This window comes from Microcaecilia unicolor, chromosome 1 (genome assembly GCF_901765095.1).
Source record: "Microcaecilia unicolor chromosome 1, aMicUni1.1, whole genome shotgun sequence".
In the NCBI taxonomy this organism is placed as follows: Eukaryota; Metazoa; Chordata; class Amphibia; order Gymnophiona; family Siphonopidae; genus Microcaecilia; species Microcaecilia unicolor.
In genome coordinates, this window is record NC_044031.1 from 681,349,801 (window position 1) to 681,366,495 (window position 16,695).

The 16,695-nt window shown below is 48.0% G+C and overlaps 1 protein-coding gene across 1 annotated transcript in view; it reads left to right on the forward strand.

The window, feature by feature from the left end:
* Positions 1-16,695, forward strand: part of MYO9A (myosin IXA) — a 980,547-nt gene that overhangs the window by 750,675 nt on the left and 213,177 nt on the right.

Genomic DNA, 16,695 nt, shown 5'->3' on the forward strand with positions numbered 1-16,695 from the left:
CCAAGTTATAGAATTGACTCCTAAATTCTTTGGCAGTGTGGTTGTTAGAAAAATGGTCTGTGTTAATCCCCAAATATATTTTTGGTAAGATTTGCTGATTGTGTGTGACTGTGATCCCATAAATGTTCAAGAGTAAAGAAACGCTCCTTTGATAAAGTATAATGCAGCACAACTTGTAGCCTCTATGAATATGTAAGACATAAGAGCACGCCATTTCATTCTTTAAGTCACTCTCAGGCTCATTTTCGAAAGAGATGGACGTCCATCTTTCGACATAAATTGGAACATGGACGTCCATCTCCCAGGGACATCCAAATCGGTATGATCGAAACCCGATTTTGGAAGTCTCCAACTGCAGTCCGTCGCAAGGACGTCCAAATTTCAAGGGGGCATGTCAGAGGTGTGGTGAAGGAGGGACTTGGGCATGCCTAAGACTTGGACGTCTTTGAGCCATAATCAAAAAAAGCAAGGACGTCCTAAAGTACAACTTGCATGACCACTGGAGGGAATCGGGGATGACCTCCTGTTACTCCCCCAGTGGTCACTAACCCCCTCCTACCCTCAAAAAACATCTTTAAAAATATTTTGTGCCAGCCTAGATTGTCATACTCAGGTCCATGACAGTGCATACAGGTCCCTGGAGCAGTTTTAGTGGGTACGGCAGTGCACTTCAGACAGGCGGACCCAGGCCCATACCTCCCCCTACCTGTTACATTTGTGGAGGAAACAGCGAGCCCTCCAAAACCCACCACAAACCCTCTGTACCCACATATAGATGCCCCCTTCACCCGTAAGGGCTATGGTAGTGGTGTACAGTTGTGGGTAGTGGGTTTTGGGGGCTCAGCACACAAGGTAAGGGAGCTATGTACCTGGGAACATTTTATGAAGTCCATTGCAGTGCCCCCTAGTTTGCCCAGTTGATGTCCTGTCATGTCAGGGGGACCAGTGCACTACAAATACTGGCTCCTCCCACATCCAAATGGCTTGCATTTGGACGTTTTTGACTTGGATGTCTCTGGTTTCGAAACTTGCCGGAAGTCAAAGACGTCCAAATCTAGAGACACGTCCTTGGATTTGGACGTCTTTGATGGTATTTTTGAAACGAAAGATGGACGTCTGTCTTTCGTTGAAAATACGTTTTTTCCCCACCTCCGGATTTGGACGTTTTGCAAAGGCGTCCAAATCCAAAACAGACTTTTCTTTCGAAAATGCCCTTCTCTATCTAAAGATAAAATAAAGTGAGAATGTATGTCACGTCTGTGGCCGTGACCACCCTCAGCCTTACCTTCTTTCTGGGGGTCAGCAGCTCTGCTGGCTTCTGTCTGTGTTTGTGTTAGTCTTGTCTCTGTCCTGGTGTGCTGGCTGCTTCCAGCATGAACCTGATTGCTTCACTAGACCTCACCTGTGTGGGCTATGTCTCTCTAGGGAGCCAGCATCTAAGATGGCTGCCACCGGCTCTGTGCCAGCTTCCAAGATGGCTCCTGTTTGTCTTTCCTGTGGGCTCACTTCCTATGTGTGTCAAGCCTCTCTTTGGGGTCAGTGTACTTCCTGCTTCTGTCCTACTGCTGGTGACTCATCAGTGAGAGCCTTCATAAGGAAGTGCTATGCTTGCAGTCAGGGCCTTTTGCATAAGTGTTATGCTCTTAGGCCAGGTCAGGTTAGTAAGTGTCTGCTGCACTACTGCTTAGCGTCTCTCTGGGTTCCAGCCCAGTTTCTTTCTGTGTCTCTGTTGTCCTTCCGTGGGGGGTCTTACCTGCCACTGTCTGTCTGTGGACTGCGGGTCCTTCCTGGCTTACCCTGTGTTTGGGGTGAAGCCTCTGTTCCTGGCTTACCCTGTGTTTGGGGTGAAGCCTCTGTTCCTGGCTTACCCTGTGTTTGGGGTGAAGCCTCTGCTCCAGGCTTACCCTGTGTTGGGGTGAAGCCTCTGTTCCTGGCTTACCCTGGGTTGGGGTGAAGCCTTTGTCCGGGTTTGTCCTCTGTCTGTATGCGAAGCCTCAGCCTTTGTGGATTCCTCAGTCAGTGTGTGGAACGGCTGTGGCTTCAGACCCTTGGCCTGTTCTTCCTGGTTACTCTGTTTGCTCTGCTGCCTGCCCAAGACCCTTGGCCTGTTATTCCTGGTTTGCTCTCTTTACCCTGAACCCTGCCTTGCCTAGCCTGTGTGCCTACCCTGCTTGTATATCCTGAGGGTATATCCTGAATCCTGTATCTGTCTGGCTAGTGTGTTTTCCTGGGTGATTATTCCTGTATCCTGTCTCCTAGCTAGAGAGTTTACCCTGTGGGTATTCCCGGATCCCCGTTTAATCTAGTGTGTTGCTGCCCTAGTCCTTGCTCCTGCTAGCTTCTGTACGCCTTGTGTTCCTTGGTCTGTCTTCTGGGTCTTGCTAGTGGCTGTGCAGCAGCACACTGTCTGAGTCTAGTTCCGTACCCTGTCGCCCTCGTGTATCCCAGACCCAGGGTGGGTCCTCAGTTCCTGCCTTATCCTGCAAGTCCTGCCGGCCGCCTGCACTTCGGAGCTCAACTCCGAAGGAATGGTGGCTAGGTGCAGGTGAAGCTGTTCCTGTCTCATCTGTTCTAGTTGCCTGCCTTGTACTACTCCAGTCCAGAGTTCCAGTTCTGCTCTTCTGTGTTTCCAGTCCCAAGGTAGTCTTACCTGCTGCTGCCGCTCCTCGGCAGTGGCCCAAGGGCTCACGAACTCCAGTCCTGCCTCAAGGACCTGACAGAATGCCAAGGTCCTCGAGAACGCAACAATGTAATGTAGGAACTGTCTCATGTGGTTCTGCATAAGTACATAAGTACATAAGTACATAAGTAGTGCCATACTGGGAAAGACCAAAGGTCCATCTAGCCCAGCATCCTGTCACCGACAGTGGCCAATCCAGGTCAAGGGCACCTGGCACGCTCCCCAAACGTAAAAACATTCCAGACAAGTTATACCTAAAAATGAGGAATTTTTCCAGTCCATTTAATAGCGGTCTATGGACTTGTCCTTTAGGAATCTATCTAACCCCTTTTTAAACTCCGTCAAGCTAACCGCCCGTACCACGTTCTCCGGCAATGAATTCCAGAGTCTAATTACACGTTGGGTGAAGAAAAGTTTTCTCCGATTCGTTTTAAATTTACCACACTGTAGCTTCAACTCATGCCCTCTAGTCCTAGTATTTTTGGATAGCGTGAACAGTCGCTTCACATCCACCCGATCCATTCCACTCATTATTTTATACACTTCTATCATATCTCCCCTCAGCCGTCTCTTCTCCAAGCTGAAAAGCCCTAGCCTTCTCAGCCTCTCTTCATAGGAAAGTCGTCCCATCCCCACTATCATTTTCGTCGCCCTTCGCTGTACCTTTTCCAATTCTACTATATCTTTTTTGAGATACGGAGACCAGTACTGAACACAATACTCCAGGTGCGGTCGCACCATGGAGCGATACAACGGCATTATAACATCCGCACACCTGGACTCCATACCCTTCTTAATAACACCCAACATTCTATTCGCTTTCCTAGCCGCAGCAGCACACTGAGCAGAAGGTTTCAGCGTATCATCGACGACGACACCCAGATCCCTTTCTTGATCCGTAACTCCTAACGCGGAACCTTGCAAGACGTAGCTATAATTCGGGTTCCTCTTACCCACATGCATCACTTTGCACTTGTCAACATTGAACTTCATCTGCCACTTGCACGCCCATTCTCCCAGTCTCGCAAGGTCCTCCTGTAATCGTTCACATTCCTCCTGCGACTTGACGACCCTGAATAATTTTGTGTCATCGGCGAATTTAATTACCTCACTAGTTATTCCCATCTCTAGGTCATTTATAAATACATTAAAAAGCAACGGACCCAGCACAGACCCCTGCGGGACCCCACTAACTACCCTCCTCCACTGAGAATACTGGCCACGCAATCCTACTCTCTGCTTCCTATCTTTCAACCAGTTCTTAATCCATAGCCCTGCATGTACCTTGTGGTGTTATATAAACCCTTCCTACTGGTTCTGCATTGTAGCATATCATGGCTGACTGTTTGTATGCACTGAATTCAACATATGTGATCTAAATATTATCAGCCTAGTATTTATTCTTCTTATCACAGCTTGCAGTGTATCAGGGAAATTCTATAACTGGACACGTGCAGTTGCATGCACCTTGCATGTGTAAGTGGCACCTTAATTGGCACACTGTTCTGTAGGGGAACATGTAAGTGCTACAGTGCATAACTGCAGAGGGGGTGTACAAGTGGGTGGAGCATGGGCAGGACATGGGCATCTTATCTACTTCAGTACATACCATATAGAATACTATAAAATGTGTGCACTGTATGGTGCACTTAGTTGTTCCAACTTATGACAACTATAGATCTGGCATAAATGTAGGTACTTTGATGTCGACTTATACTAGTATTCTATAACAGAATCTTGATGCCAAGAATTGGTGCTCAGTGCATGGCATTGAGTGAAGGAGCAGCCTATTGATTATAGCAGTGGACTGAGAACCAGGGGAACCTGGTTCAAATCCCACTGCATCTCCTAGTGATCCTGGGCAAGGCACTTAACTCTCCATTGCCTCAGGTACAAACTCAGATTGTGAGCACTCTAGGGACAGAAATTACCTACTATATCTGAATATATACCTCTTTGATAGCTTTCAGGCTTGTGGAAATAATTATTATTACTTTATGTGCAACATTATAGAATTGCCCCTTATGTGTCCTACACAATGTAAGAGAGTTGACAATACATGTTGTTTGCAGTAACCTGTTTCTGTTTGCATACTGCGTTGCTTTTAATTCCTTAACAGTATAAAAATGTACTCCATATTTGATCTCTTCTGGTGCTTAGACCAGCTGATCAGGTTTAACTACTATAGTGTTATCTTCCAAGCTCTTTCATAATGTCAGTATTTATTTGTTGGGTTGGTCGGAGGGTATTCTTCAGGAACTCTATATGCACGAGTGACCTCACTCATATTATATTTATACTGGAAGAAGATAAGCTGCCTTGGAATGAGTTCTGAAGTTTTTGATTTATTATGCTTAGTATATTAAAGACTGAGTAAATCAGCTTTGGGTTTTGGAGGAAGATGATTTTCTTACTGTATGCAGTTTCATTCATCTGTCCCAGGATGCAGTGAAATAGAAGTCAAAAATTATGGCAGGAGTGGTTCAGCCTGTTCTTATGGCACAGAATTATTTGGTATCACGAGTTCTGATCTCTGTTAGTATGTGCGATACATTTCATGCTTTTAGAGCAAAAAGATTTTAAAACAGAATTTCCAGTGTTCAATAAACCAAGAAAACTGTCAGACTGCTAGAATGATGAATGTTCCAAGAAAGCTTTTACCCCACTAGATCAGGGGTTTTTCAACCCAGTCCTTGGGACACACCTAGCCAGTCAGGTTTTTAGGATATCCACATTGAATATGCATGAGGTAAATTTGCATACAATGGAGGAAGGGCATGAAAATCAACCTCATGCATGTTCATTTTGGGTATCCTGAAAACCTGACTGGCTAGGTGTGTCCCAGGGACTGGGTTGAAAACCTGCACTAGATCATAGACCCCCTGCTCCATTCTATAACTTGGTGTCTAATTTAAGTGCCATTTGCATGCTTAAATTTATAGAATACTAGCACTTATGTGGTGTGTGTACACTTGTATGTGTAAGTGCTAGGTGCATGCTTATACTGTTCTATAAATTCTATATAAGATATGGCAAGTAGTACACATTAAACAGGCCAATCGGTGATGATTGGCCAATAACAACCAAATATCATAACTAATTGGCAACAATTGGAATTTATGTGCTCTTCTTTTTAGGCGTATTCTAAGAGGTGCACGTAAATTCTAACACACTTAGCTGAAAGGGGATTCAGCCATGGGAGGACTGTGGGCATTTCGAGGGCTTTACTCAGATTTACACGTGTTGTTACAGAATACGAGAGAACGCGCACGTTTGGGTGTGGGTATTTACACCAGGTTTTCAGTGATGTAAAGAGCCACACCTAAATGTAGATGGCGTTCTCCAGTCCTATGCACTACTCTATACGCCACACCTAACTTTAGGTGTTGTAATCCCCCAGGGGTACTCATGTGCTGAGGGACCTCTTGTGGCTCCTGTCCAGCATCACAAGCTCTCAGCCAGGGCTCATTAGCGCTTTGCTTCTGAGAAAGGCTCAGAGACAAGTCTCCTGTATGGCACCCTGTAATCCTAGTTTCAGTGTTTAGGGCTCCTCTTTCACTCAGGATGACTGTGCCTCATTTGTCATCCCTTCTTAGAATCCTTCTCTGATGTATCCTTGGGTAACAGATCACCTTTCTGGTACACCTGATGTGCCCCCTGACATCTTCCTTGGGAATATAATCCTGGTTTCCCAGCTTTACCAGATATGTAAATTAATCAGCAGATGCAAATCCACTCTATTAGCATCCCTGTTCTAATCTTGTGGGGAACAACTTCTTTCCACCAAATCATTCAACTTGTTTCTTCTCCACTGAGCCCACTTATTTGGGAGACCTGGGTCTCAGTTTAAAACAGCCTTCTCCCCTAGGCAGGACTTTCATCACTCACTTTAACTTTACAGTCCTGTCCTTCACCCCACGGCTGTTAGTCAACTTCAAATAATACTCAGTTCCATTACTACCATATCCATAGCCAGGTAAGTACCTTCTTGGTTTTTTGAGGGATCTCTGCCTTTAGGCTTCATCTGTTCCATCCCCCAATTCCTCTCCCATAGCTCCTCTGGAGGTGTTCTTTATATAGGGCTGCTAATAGCCCACCACACCCTTTCTGGACCCCTCCTCCTAGTTCTAGAAGAGGCTCTGAACTCTCCTGTGTGCCTTTTCTCTTAAAGGGGAATCCTCTGCTACAGGTCCTCCCTGGTCCCCCTGTTCAGGGCTTGGCTGGAGCTCCCTCTAGTGGCCCCTTCAGGTCATTACCCTGGTGTCCCATTGGAGCTTCCTCTAGGGACCATATTATGGCATTTTCCAGTCTTTTCTCTAGGAAAGCTCTGGCGGCCTCCTCGGGGTAGGGCAGTCCTGTGTTTATCATAGCGTGCTATATAGAATAGTGCAAGATGCATTAATTGGATGCGTCTAGATTTTAGATGCCATTTTCAGAATATGGCCTTAGTGGATAAATACAAGGGGGCATTTATATAGGAGATACAAGGGTGGGGCTAACATTTCACACATAACTTAATGAATACTTGAAGTTACACACTAAAGTGCCGCATTTAGGTGTATGTATTTATGCGTGCTATTGACATAGCATAAGTGGGCACACATAAATGTAGGCGCATAGATGCTGAAGTACACTAAAACTCTATAACTGAATCTTGGCACCCAGATGTCATTATAGAATTAGGATTCGGTGCACTGCATCTAGGTGCCTAACTTGTGGAGCCCAGTAATAGAATTGCCTCCAGAATGCCTTATGCTTAGTAATTCTGGGTAAAAAATTATTTTGTGGCCTACCACCCTGACAAATCACTGCACTGTACTCTGGAGGAAAGGGACAAATATATAGGATACAATACCGTTATTGGTTTTAAGTTCAGCAATTCAACAAACAGTAGCAACCTAAAAAGCTATATGCACATCATGCTAATAGAGAACAAATATATAATTATCTTTGAGAAATAAACTTCTCAAGATGAACTCATATAGCCAATCATAATTGCAAATACAGCACAGTCGATTATCCAGTGTAAATGGTTCCAACCCGTTGTTCGATAAGTAAAAAGTTGGATAATACGGAACAATGGTAACCCCTTAAACAACGCACAGAAAACATATGTTCTCCGAGGACAAGCAGGCTGCTTGTTCTCACTGATGGGTGACGTCCACGGCAGCCCCTCCAATCGGAAACTTCACTAGCAAAGGCCTTTGCTAGCTCTCGCACGCCCAAGCGCACCGCGCATGTGCGGCCGTCTTCCCGCCCGAACCGGCTCGTGTTCGTCAGTCTTCTTTTGTCCGCACTCGGGACGGTCGTGTTTTGCCGCCGTTTCGCGCCCCTCAAGTTGACCCTTGCGCGTCTTTGCGATTTCGCTAAAAAAAAAAAAGACCTTGGTCTTTGTCCCTTCCCGTGTGTCCAGTTTGTTTCCCCGGCGTAAGTTTCCTTTCGCTTTCGGGGTAGGCCTTTTTTGTGGCCTCGGTACGGGTTTTTCTCTCTCCCTTATTTTTGGTGCCCTTCATCACCACCGCGAATTTTGATTTCGCCGGCGTGATTTTTCCGCCCATGTCATCGAAGTCTCCCAGCGGCTTCAAGAAGTGCACCCAGTGCGCCCGGGTAATCTCGCTCACTGATAGGCACACGTCATGTCTTCAGTGTCTGGGGGCTGGGCACCGCCCGCAGGCCTGCAGTCTTTGTGCTCTTTTACAGAAGAGGACTCAGGTAGCGAGATTGGTCCAGTGGAGCGTGTTGTTCTCGGGCTCTTCGTCGACAACAGCACCGGAGGCATCGAGTGCATCGACGTTTACAGCATCAAAGTCTTCGACCTCGGCATCGGCTACATCGACGGCATCGAGGTTTCGACCCTCTGCATCGTCGGTACCGAGACATCGGAAGGCTGCGTCGGCGTCGGTGGTACCGGGACCTCCGCTGTTGCTGATGTCGTCGGACGGTGGTGCTTCGACTGGAGTGCAGGTGAGGGCTCTCCATTCCCCTGCTGGTGGCGGTGAGCCTTCGGGTGGGTCTCTTCCTACCCTGAGGGCTCCTGCGGTACAGCCCCCCCGAGACCGACCTTCTTTGGCCTCGGCCCCGAGGAAGCGACGGTTGGATTCTACGTCCTCCTCGTCGGTACCGGGAAGCTCCGGTGACATGCTTCGTTAGAAGAAGTCAAAGAAGCATCGACACCGGTCTCCTTCCCGCATCGGTACCGAGAGCTCTGGGTCGCCGAGGGAGTCGGTACCCAGTAGGCATCGGCACCGGGAGGACCGTTCACCCTCTGTTCAAGAGGTGTCGATGCGCTCCACCTTGGACAGCCCGGAACAGCCTCCACGCCCGGAACAGACTCTGACCTCGACGCCTGCATCGGCTTCCATGTCTTTCTCCACAGCCGCTCTGCACGAGAGTCTCCGGGCCGTTCTCCCGGAGATCCTGGGAGAGCTGTTGCGCCCTTCCCCTCCAGTACCGGGGGTGCTTGCGCCCCCGGTACCGTCGAGTGAGGCGCCGGCTGGCCCCTTGCCTGGGGTGAGGTCTCCGACATCGGTACCGGCTGCGGCTGCCTCCCAGGAAGACTCCCCGACGACGTCGGCGGAGGGAGCTTCGCCGGTGCTGGCAAGGGAGTCTACCTTTCGACGCCCCCACCGTGGCCGGGAGTCGGGCACAGCTTCAGACACAGGTTCATGAACTTGTGTCTGATACCGCTGGTGAGGCCTCATGGAAGGAGGAGGAGGACATCAGATATTTCTCTGACGAGGAGTCTGATGGCCTTACTTCTGATCCCACTCCCTCCCCTGAAAGGCAGCTTTCTCCTCCCGAGAGTCTGTCTTTCGCGGCCTTTGTCCGGGAGATGTCTACGGCCATCCCCTTCCCGGTGGTCGTGGAGGATGAGCCCAGGGCTGTAATGTTTGAGCTCTTGGACTATCCTTCTCCACCTAAGGAAGCGTCCACAGTACCCATGCATCATGTCCTAAAAAAGACATTGCTGGCGAACTGGACCAAGCCTCTAACTAATCCCCACATTCCCAAGAAGATCGAGTCCCAGTACCGGATCCATGGGGACCCAGAGCTGATGTGCACTCAGTTGCCTCACGACTCTGGTGTGGTGGATCTGGCCCTAAAGAAGGCTAAGAGTTCTAGGGAGCATGCTTCGGCGCCCCCGGGCAAGGACTCTAGAACCTTAGACTCCTTTGGGAGGAAGGCCTACCATTCTTCTATGCTCGTGGCCAAGACTCAGTCCTACCAGCTCTACACGAGCATCCATATGTGGAACAATGTGCGGCAGTTGGCGGGCTTGGTGGACAAGCTCCCTCCTGAGCAAGCCAAGCCGTTTCAGGAGGTGGTCAGGCAGCTGAAGGCGTGCAGAAAATTCCTGGCCAGAGGGGTATATGATACCTTTGATGTTGCGTCCAGGGCCGCTGCTCAAGGTGTGGTGATGCGCAGACTCTCATGGCTGCGTGCCTCCAACCTGGAGAATAGGATCCAGCAGCGGATTGCGGACTCCCCTTGCCGTGCGGACAACATTTTTGGAGAGAAAGTCAAACAGGTGGTAGAGCAACTCTACCAGCGGGATACCGCTTTCGACAAGTTCTCCCGCCGGCAGCCTTCAGCATCTACCTCCTCAGGTAGACGTTTTTATGGGGGAAGGAAGGCTGTTCCCTACTCTTCTGGTAAACGTAGGTACAATCCTCCTTCTCGACAGCCTGCGGCCCAGGCTAAGCCCCAGTGCGCTTGCTCTCGTCAGCAGCATGCGCCTCAGCAAGGCCCCACGGCTCCCCAGCAAAAGCAGGGGGCGAGCTTTTGACTGGCTCCAGCAGAGCATAGCCGACATCAACGTATCCGTGCCGGGCGATCTGCCGGTCGGGGGGAGGTTGAAAGTTTTTCACCAAAGGTTGCCTCTTGTAACCTCCGACCGTTGGGTTCTTCAAATAGTCCGGCAAGGATACACCCTCAATTTGGCCTCAAAGCCTCCAAATTGCCCACCGGGAGCTCAGTCCTACAGCTTCCAGCACAAGCAGGTACTTGCAGAGGAACTCTCCACCCTTCTCAGCGCCAATGCGGTCGAGCCCGTGCCATCCGGGCAAGAAGGGCTGGGATTCTATTCCAGGTACTTCCTTGTGGAAAAGAAAACAGGGGGGATGCGTCCCATCCTAGACCTAAGGGCCCTGAACAAATATCTGGTCAAAGAAAAGTTCAGGATGCTTTCCCTGGGCACCCTTCTCCCCATGATTCAGGAAAACGATTGGCTATGCTCTGTGGACTTGAAGGACGCCTACACGCACATCCCGATACTGCCAGCTCACAGACAGTATCTGCGATTTCAGCTGGGCACACGTCACTTCCAGTACTGTGTGCTACCCTTTGGGCTCGCCTCTGCGCCCAGAGTGTTCACGAAGTGCCTGGCTGTAGTAGCAGGGGCGCTTCGCAGGCTGGGAGTGCACGTGTTCCCCTATCTCGACGATTGGCTGGTGAAGAACACATCCGAGCAGGAGCTCTACAGTCCATGCAGATGACTATTCGCCTCCTGGAGCTACTTGGGGTTTGTGATAAATTATCCAAAGTCCCACCTTCTCCCAGTACAAAGACTCAAATTCATAGGAGCTCTGCTGGATTCTCGGACGGCTCGTGCCTATCTCCCAGAGATGAGAGCCAACAACTTGTTGTCCCTCGTCTCTCGGGTGCGAGCGTCCCAGCAGATCACAGCTCGGCAGATGTTGAGATTGCTGGGCCACATGGCCTCCACAGTTCATGTGACTCCCATGGCCCGCCTTCACATGCGATCTGCTCAATGGACCCTAGCTTCCCAGTGGTTTCAAGCTGCTGGGGGTCTAGAGGACGTGATCCACCTGTCCACGAGTTTTCTTGAATCCCTGCACTGGTGGACGATTTGCTCCAATTTGACTCTGGGACACCCTTTCCAAATTCCTCAGCCGCAAAAAGTGCTGACTACGGATGCGTCTCTCCTGGGGTGGGGAGCTCATGTCGATGGACTTCACACCCAACGAAGCTGGTCCCTCCAGGAACGCGATCTGCAGATCAATCTCCTGGAGTTAACGAGCGGTCTGGAACGCTCTGAAGGCTTTCAGAGATCGGCTGTCCCATCAAATTATCCAAATTCAGACAGACAACCAGGTTGCCATGTATTACATCAACAAGCAGGGGGGCACCGGATCTCGCCCCCTGTGTCAGGAAGCCGTCAGCATATGGCTCTGGGCTCGCCGTTACGGCATGTGGCTCCAAGCCACATATCTGGCAGGCGTAAACAACAGTCTGGCCGACAGGTTGAGCAGGATTATGCAACCTCACGAGTGGTCGCTCAATTCCAGGGTAGTGCGCCAGATCTTCCAAGTGTGGGGCACCCCCTTGGTAGATCTTTTTGCATCTCGAGCCAACCACAAGGTCCCTCAGTTCTGTTCCAGACTTCAGGCCCACGGTCGACTGGCATCGGATGCCTTCCTCCTGGATTTGGGGGAAGGTCTCCTGTATGCTTATCCTCCCATACCTCTGGTGGGGAAGACTTTGTTGAAACTCAAACAAGACCGGGGCACCATGATTCTGATTGCTCCCTTTTGGCTGTGTCAGATCTGGTTCCCTCTTCTTCTGGAGTTGTCCTCTGAAAAACCGTGGAGATTGGAGTGTTTTCCGACCCTCATCACACAGGACGAAGGGGCGCTTCTGCATCCCAACCGCCAGTCTCTGGCTCTCACGGCCTGGATGTTGAGAGCGTAGACTTTGCCTCTTTGGGTCTGTCGGAAGGTGTCTCCCGTGTCTTGCTTCCAGAAAAGATTCCACTAAGAGGAGTTACTTCTTTTATGGAGGAGGTTTGCCATCTGGTGTGACAGCAAGGCCTTAGATCCTCGCTCTTGTCCTATACAGACCCTGCTTGACTACCTTCTGCACTTGTCTGAGTCTGGTCTCAAGACCAACTCTGTAAGGGTTCACCTTAGCGCAATCAGTGCATACCATTACCGTGTGGAAGGTAAGCCGATCTCAGGACAGCCTTTAGTTGTTCGCTTCATGAGAGGTTTGCTTTTGTCAAAGCCCCCCGTCAAACCTCCTACAGTGTCATGGGATCTCAATGTCGTTCTCACCCAGCTGATGAAACCTCCTTTTGAGCCACTGAACTCCTGCCATCTGAAGTACTTGACCTGGAAGGTCATTTTCTTGGTGGCAGTTACTTCAGCTCGTAGAGTCAGTGAGCTTCAGGCCCTGGTAGCCCAGGCCCCTTACACCAGATTTCATCATAATAGAGTAGTCCTCCGCACTCACCCTAAGTTCTTGCCGAAGGTAGTGTCGGAGTTCCATCTGAACCAGTCAATTGTCTTGCCAACATTTTTTCTCCGTCCTCATTCCTGCCCTGCTGAACGTCAGCTGCACACATTGGACTGCAAAAGAGCATTGGCCTTCTATCTGAAGCGGACACAGCCCAACAGACAGTCCGCCCAATTGTTTGTTTCTTTTGATCCCAACAGGAGGGGAGTGGCTGTGGGGAAACGCACCATATCCAATTGGCTAGCAGATTACATTTCCTTCACTTACGCCCAGGCTGGGCTGGCTCTTGAGGGTCATGTCACGGCTCACAATGTCAGAGCCATGGCTGCATCAGTGGCCCACTTGAAGTCAGCCACTATTGAAGAGATCTGCAAAGCTGCGACGTGGTCATCTGTCCACACATTCACATCTCATTACTGCCTGCAGCAGGATACCCGACGTGACAGTCGGTTAGGGCAGTCAGTGCTTCAGAATCTGTTCGGGGTTTAGAATCCAACTCCACCCCCCTAGGCCCATGTTTTATTCTGTTCCAGGCTACACTCTCTGTTAGTTGGATAAGTTGTTAGGTCAATCTCAGTTATGTCCTCGCCGTTGCGAGGCCCAATTGACCATGGTTGTTGTTTTGAGTGAGCCTGGGGGCTAGGGATACCCCATCAGTGAGAACAAGCAGCCTGCTTGTCCTCGGAGAAAGCGAATGCTACATACCTGTAGAAGGTATTCTCCGAGGACAGCAGGCTGATTGTTCTCACAAACCCGCCCGCCTCCCCTTTGGAGTTGTGTCTTCCCTTGTCTTTGTCTTGCTACATATGGGACTGACGAACACGAGCCGGTTCGGGCGGGAAGACGGCCGTGCATGCGCGGTGCGCATGGGCGCGCGAGAGCTAGCAAAGGCCTTTGCTAGTGAAGTTTCCGATTGGAGGGGCTGCCGTGGACGTCACCCATCAGTGAGAACAATCAGCCTGCTGTCCTCGGAGAATACCTTCTACAGGTATGTAGCATTCGCTTTATGCACGAAGAGCAGGTGTAGGATATCTTAAATTAAAATATAGTTTATTAACACTAACCAGCAACAAAAAAATTGTACAGCAGGCAATTTGAGCACAAATGTAAATCAGTATACACAGCACAGCAAATTGTACAGCAGGCAATGTGAATGGAAATACTGTACAGATAAGAACCGAGTAAAAGAAACCATATTTATCTGCTGCATATACAGAACCAAGCAGAACCTAATTTCTCAAGATCACTGCATGTTCAGCCTCACTTGAGTTGTCTTCTCCAGTCAATAACAATATCGTGTGAGTACAGCGCTGCGTAACCCTAGTAGCACTTTAGAAATGTCAAGTAGTAGTAGTAGTAGTAGTAAGCAGAAATCAAGACAGCAGAACCAAGTAGAGCCCCATGTCTCAAAACAGCAGAATTGCAACTGGAAACCCATCTGGATATAAGATTCAGAGTAAGAATAAAGAAAGTGCTGTAAATGAAAATGAACAAACAGGAATACAGTAGGTGTACATATGGTACTGCATAAAATTCATTGTTCACAAGAATCATACCATGGTTCCATTTCTGCAAAAGCACAGTCTCAGATCAAAAATGGATCCCTGGCAGAAAAAGTAGGGTCTTGGATCACATAGCGCAGGTCTAAAACTTTCTGCAAAAGTACGGTCTCAGATTAAAAGGTCTCAGATCAAAAATGGCTCCCTGGCAGGAAAAGCAGGCTTTCAGGTCACATAGTACAGATCCACAAATTTCTGCAAAGGCACAGTCTCAAATCAAAAATGGTTCCCTGACAAGAAAGCAAGGTCTCAGTTAAAAACATCTTTAATGTTCACTTTCTTTAATACTTCCTTTCTGCAAAAGTTTCTGTAGACAAAAATTGCTGCCATGCTGTGAAAGCAAGGTCTCAGCTCAAAACTTCTTCAACAGTTTCCTCGCTGTGCAAGCGGGGTCCCAGATCTAAAAATTATGGTTCCCTTGCATAGAACTGTGGTCGCAAAAAAAAAAACAACCCCAACATGAAAATATGGTCTCAAATAAAAAAACAGTCCCCTCACCGCACTTACTTCAATTTCTCATACTCATCTGGAGAACTGTGTCCCTAGTATTTTTTTTACTTTATTTTTAATTATAAATTTTACATAAAAGAAAGGAAATAAGAAGATACATAATAATCTTCCAACCAATTAATATAAAAATAAAAAATATACCATGTTACAGAGGAGCATCACATATCACAAGAATCCTGGCACAAATAACTAATAAATACTGAGATATTACCAACATCATCTAGCACTTAGTACTACAATCAGTGATCAAGAGCCTGTTTATCTAACAAAAAAGGTTCTAATTGAGCAGGTTCCAAAAAAATATAGTTAGTAGCCTGGTAAGAAATAAAGCATCTACATTGGAAATGCAAAAATAAAGGAAGCACCCACATCCAAAACACGAGGCTTTAACTGTAGGAACTGTTTCCTCCTCTGTTGAGTTAATCTTGATACATCTGGAAAAATCATCATAACCACAATAAAGTACATCCTTTTTAGAAAAATATGCTTTAAGAACCATCGTGTTATCAGCCTCATTAAAAAAGGTGACAACCAAGCTTGCTCTGGTAGAAATATTATCCGGAGATGATTCCAGGAAATCAGTTACATTAGTAATAGTATGATCTTTCTGAACTTGAAAAGGCCCAGGCTGATTACACCCCCCAAAGGGGTTAACTAATACAATTTAGAAATTAATATATTATGCACATTAGCAAGCTGCTATATATGAAAATAATTCTGTTAGAAAATCAAAGGAGAGATAAGATGAGTTTTAGGAAAATTAATAATATGCAAGTTTCTAGCTTTAAATGAATTTTCCAGTAATTTGTCTATGTATACTCATGCTGTCCTTAATACAAGCAATGCCTTCATTCTGAATAGCAAAGTTATAGCTTGTTAGCAAGCAAAGTCCAAAGATCTTTCAAGGAAAAATCACTTGAGATTTCTCCGGAAAAAGATAACTGTAAATCCAAATCAACTGGTAACCCAGTAGGATTTGGAACTGGCAACCGGTCAGAAATCTCTGGGGAAGAAGTCAAAGGCAGGGAGCCAGTCCCAGGTTGAAACATATTCACCGAGACCTCTCCCTTAAAAACTGCACAAAGAGGGGTACGAGGAAGAGGTGGAGGCAGTCTCAAATCGGGTATTAAAGTAGCCCCTGAGGTAGAGGTTGTGTTGAAGGTAGAGGGCTAACCAGAGCCAAATCACTCCCCAGTTTTAGAAGACTTAATGTGACTGTCCATAGGTCCTCTAACAGGAAGTGATGATGGTAAACAGGCTTAACTTTTGCTTTCCTTTCCCCATGATAAATAAAAAATAAAAAGTCACAGATCTTAAGACTTCAGATTCTGGATCCAAGAAATAAGAAAAACAATGAAGTGTATATGTACACAGTGCATCTGCATTCCAGTTAGCTGCTCTCCTCGCTGTCCTCTTGAGGGCGGGGGGGGGGGCACAGGTCTTATCCCCAGCATGCCGCTGACCTCACATACAGGGACAGAGCACAGTGCTCTTCTCTCCAGGTTCACCAATCCCCTGGTGGTACCCTCAAGCCCTGGCGGACCGAGGCACAGGATTCCAGGTAGCTGCTCTCTTCCTGTCTCCCTAGTCCTTATGTCTGTAGAAGTGGTCATTCATTGAACTTTCACATCAACAATTTTCCCTTAATTTTTTTCAAGCTGAGCTATCATGCCAATATTTCTGCTTGAACTG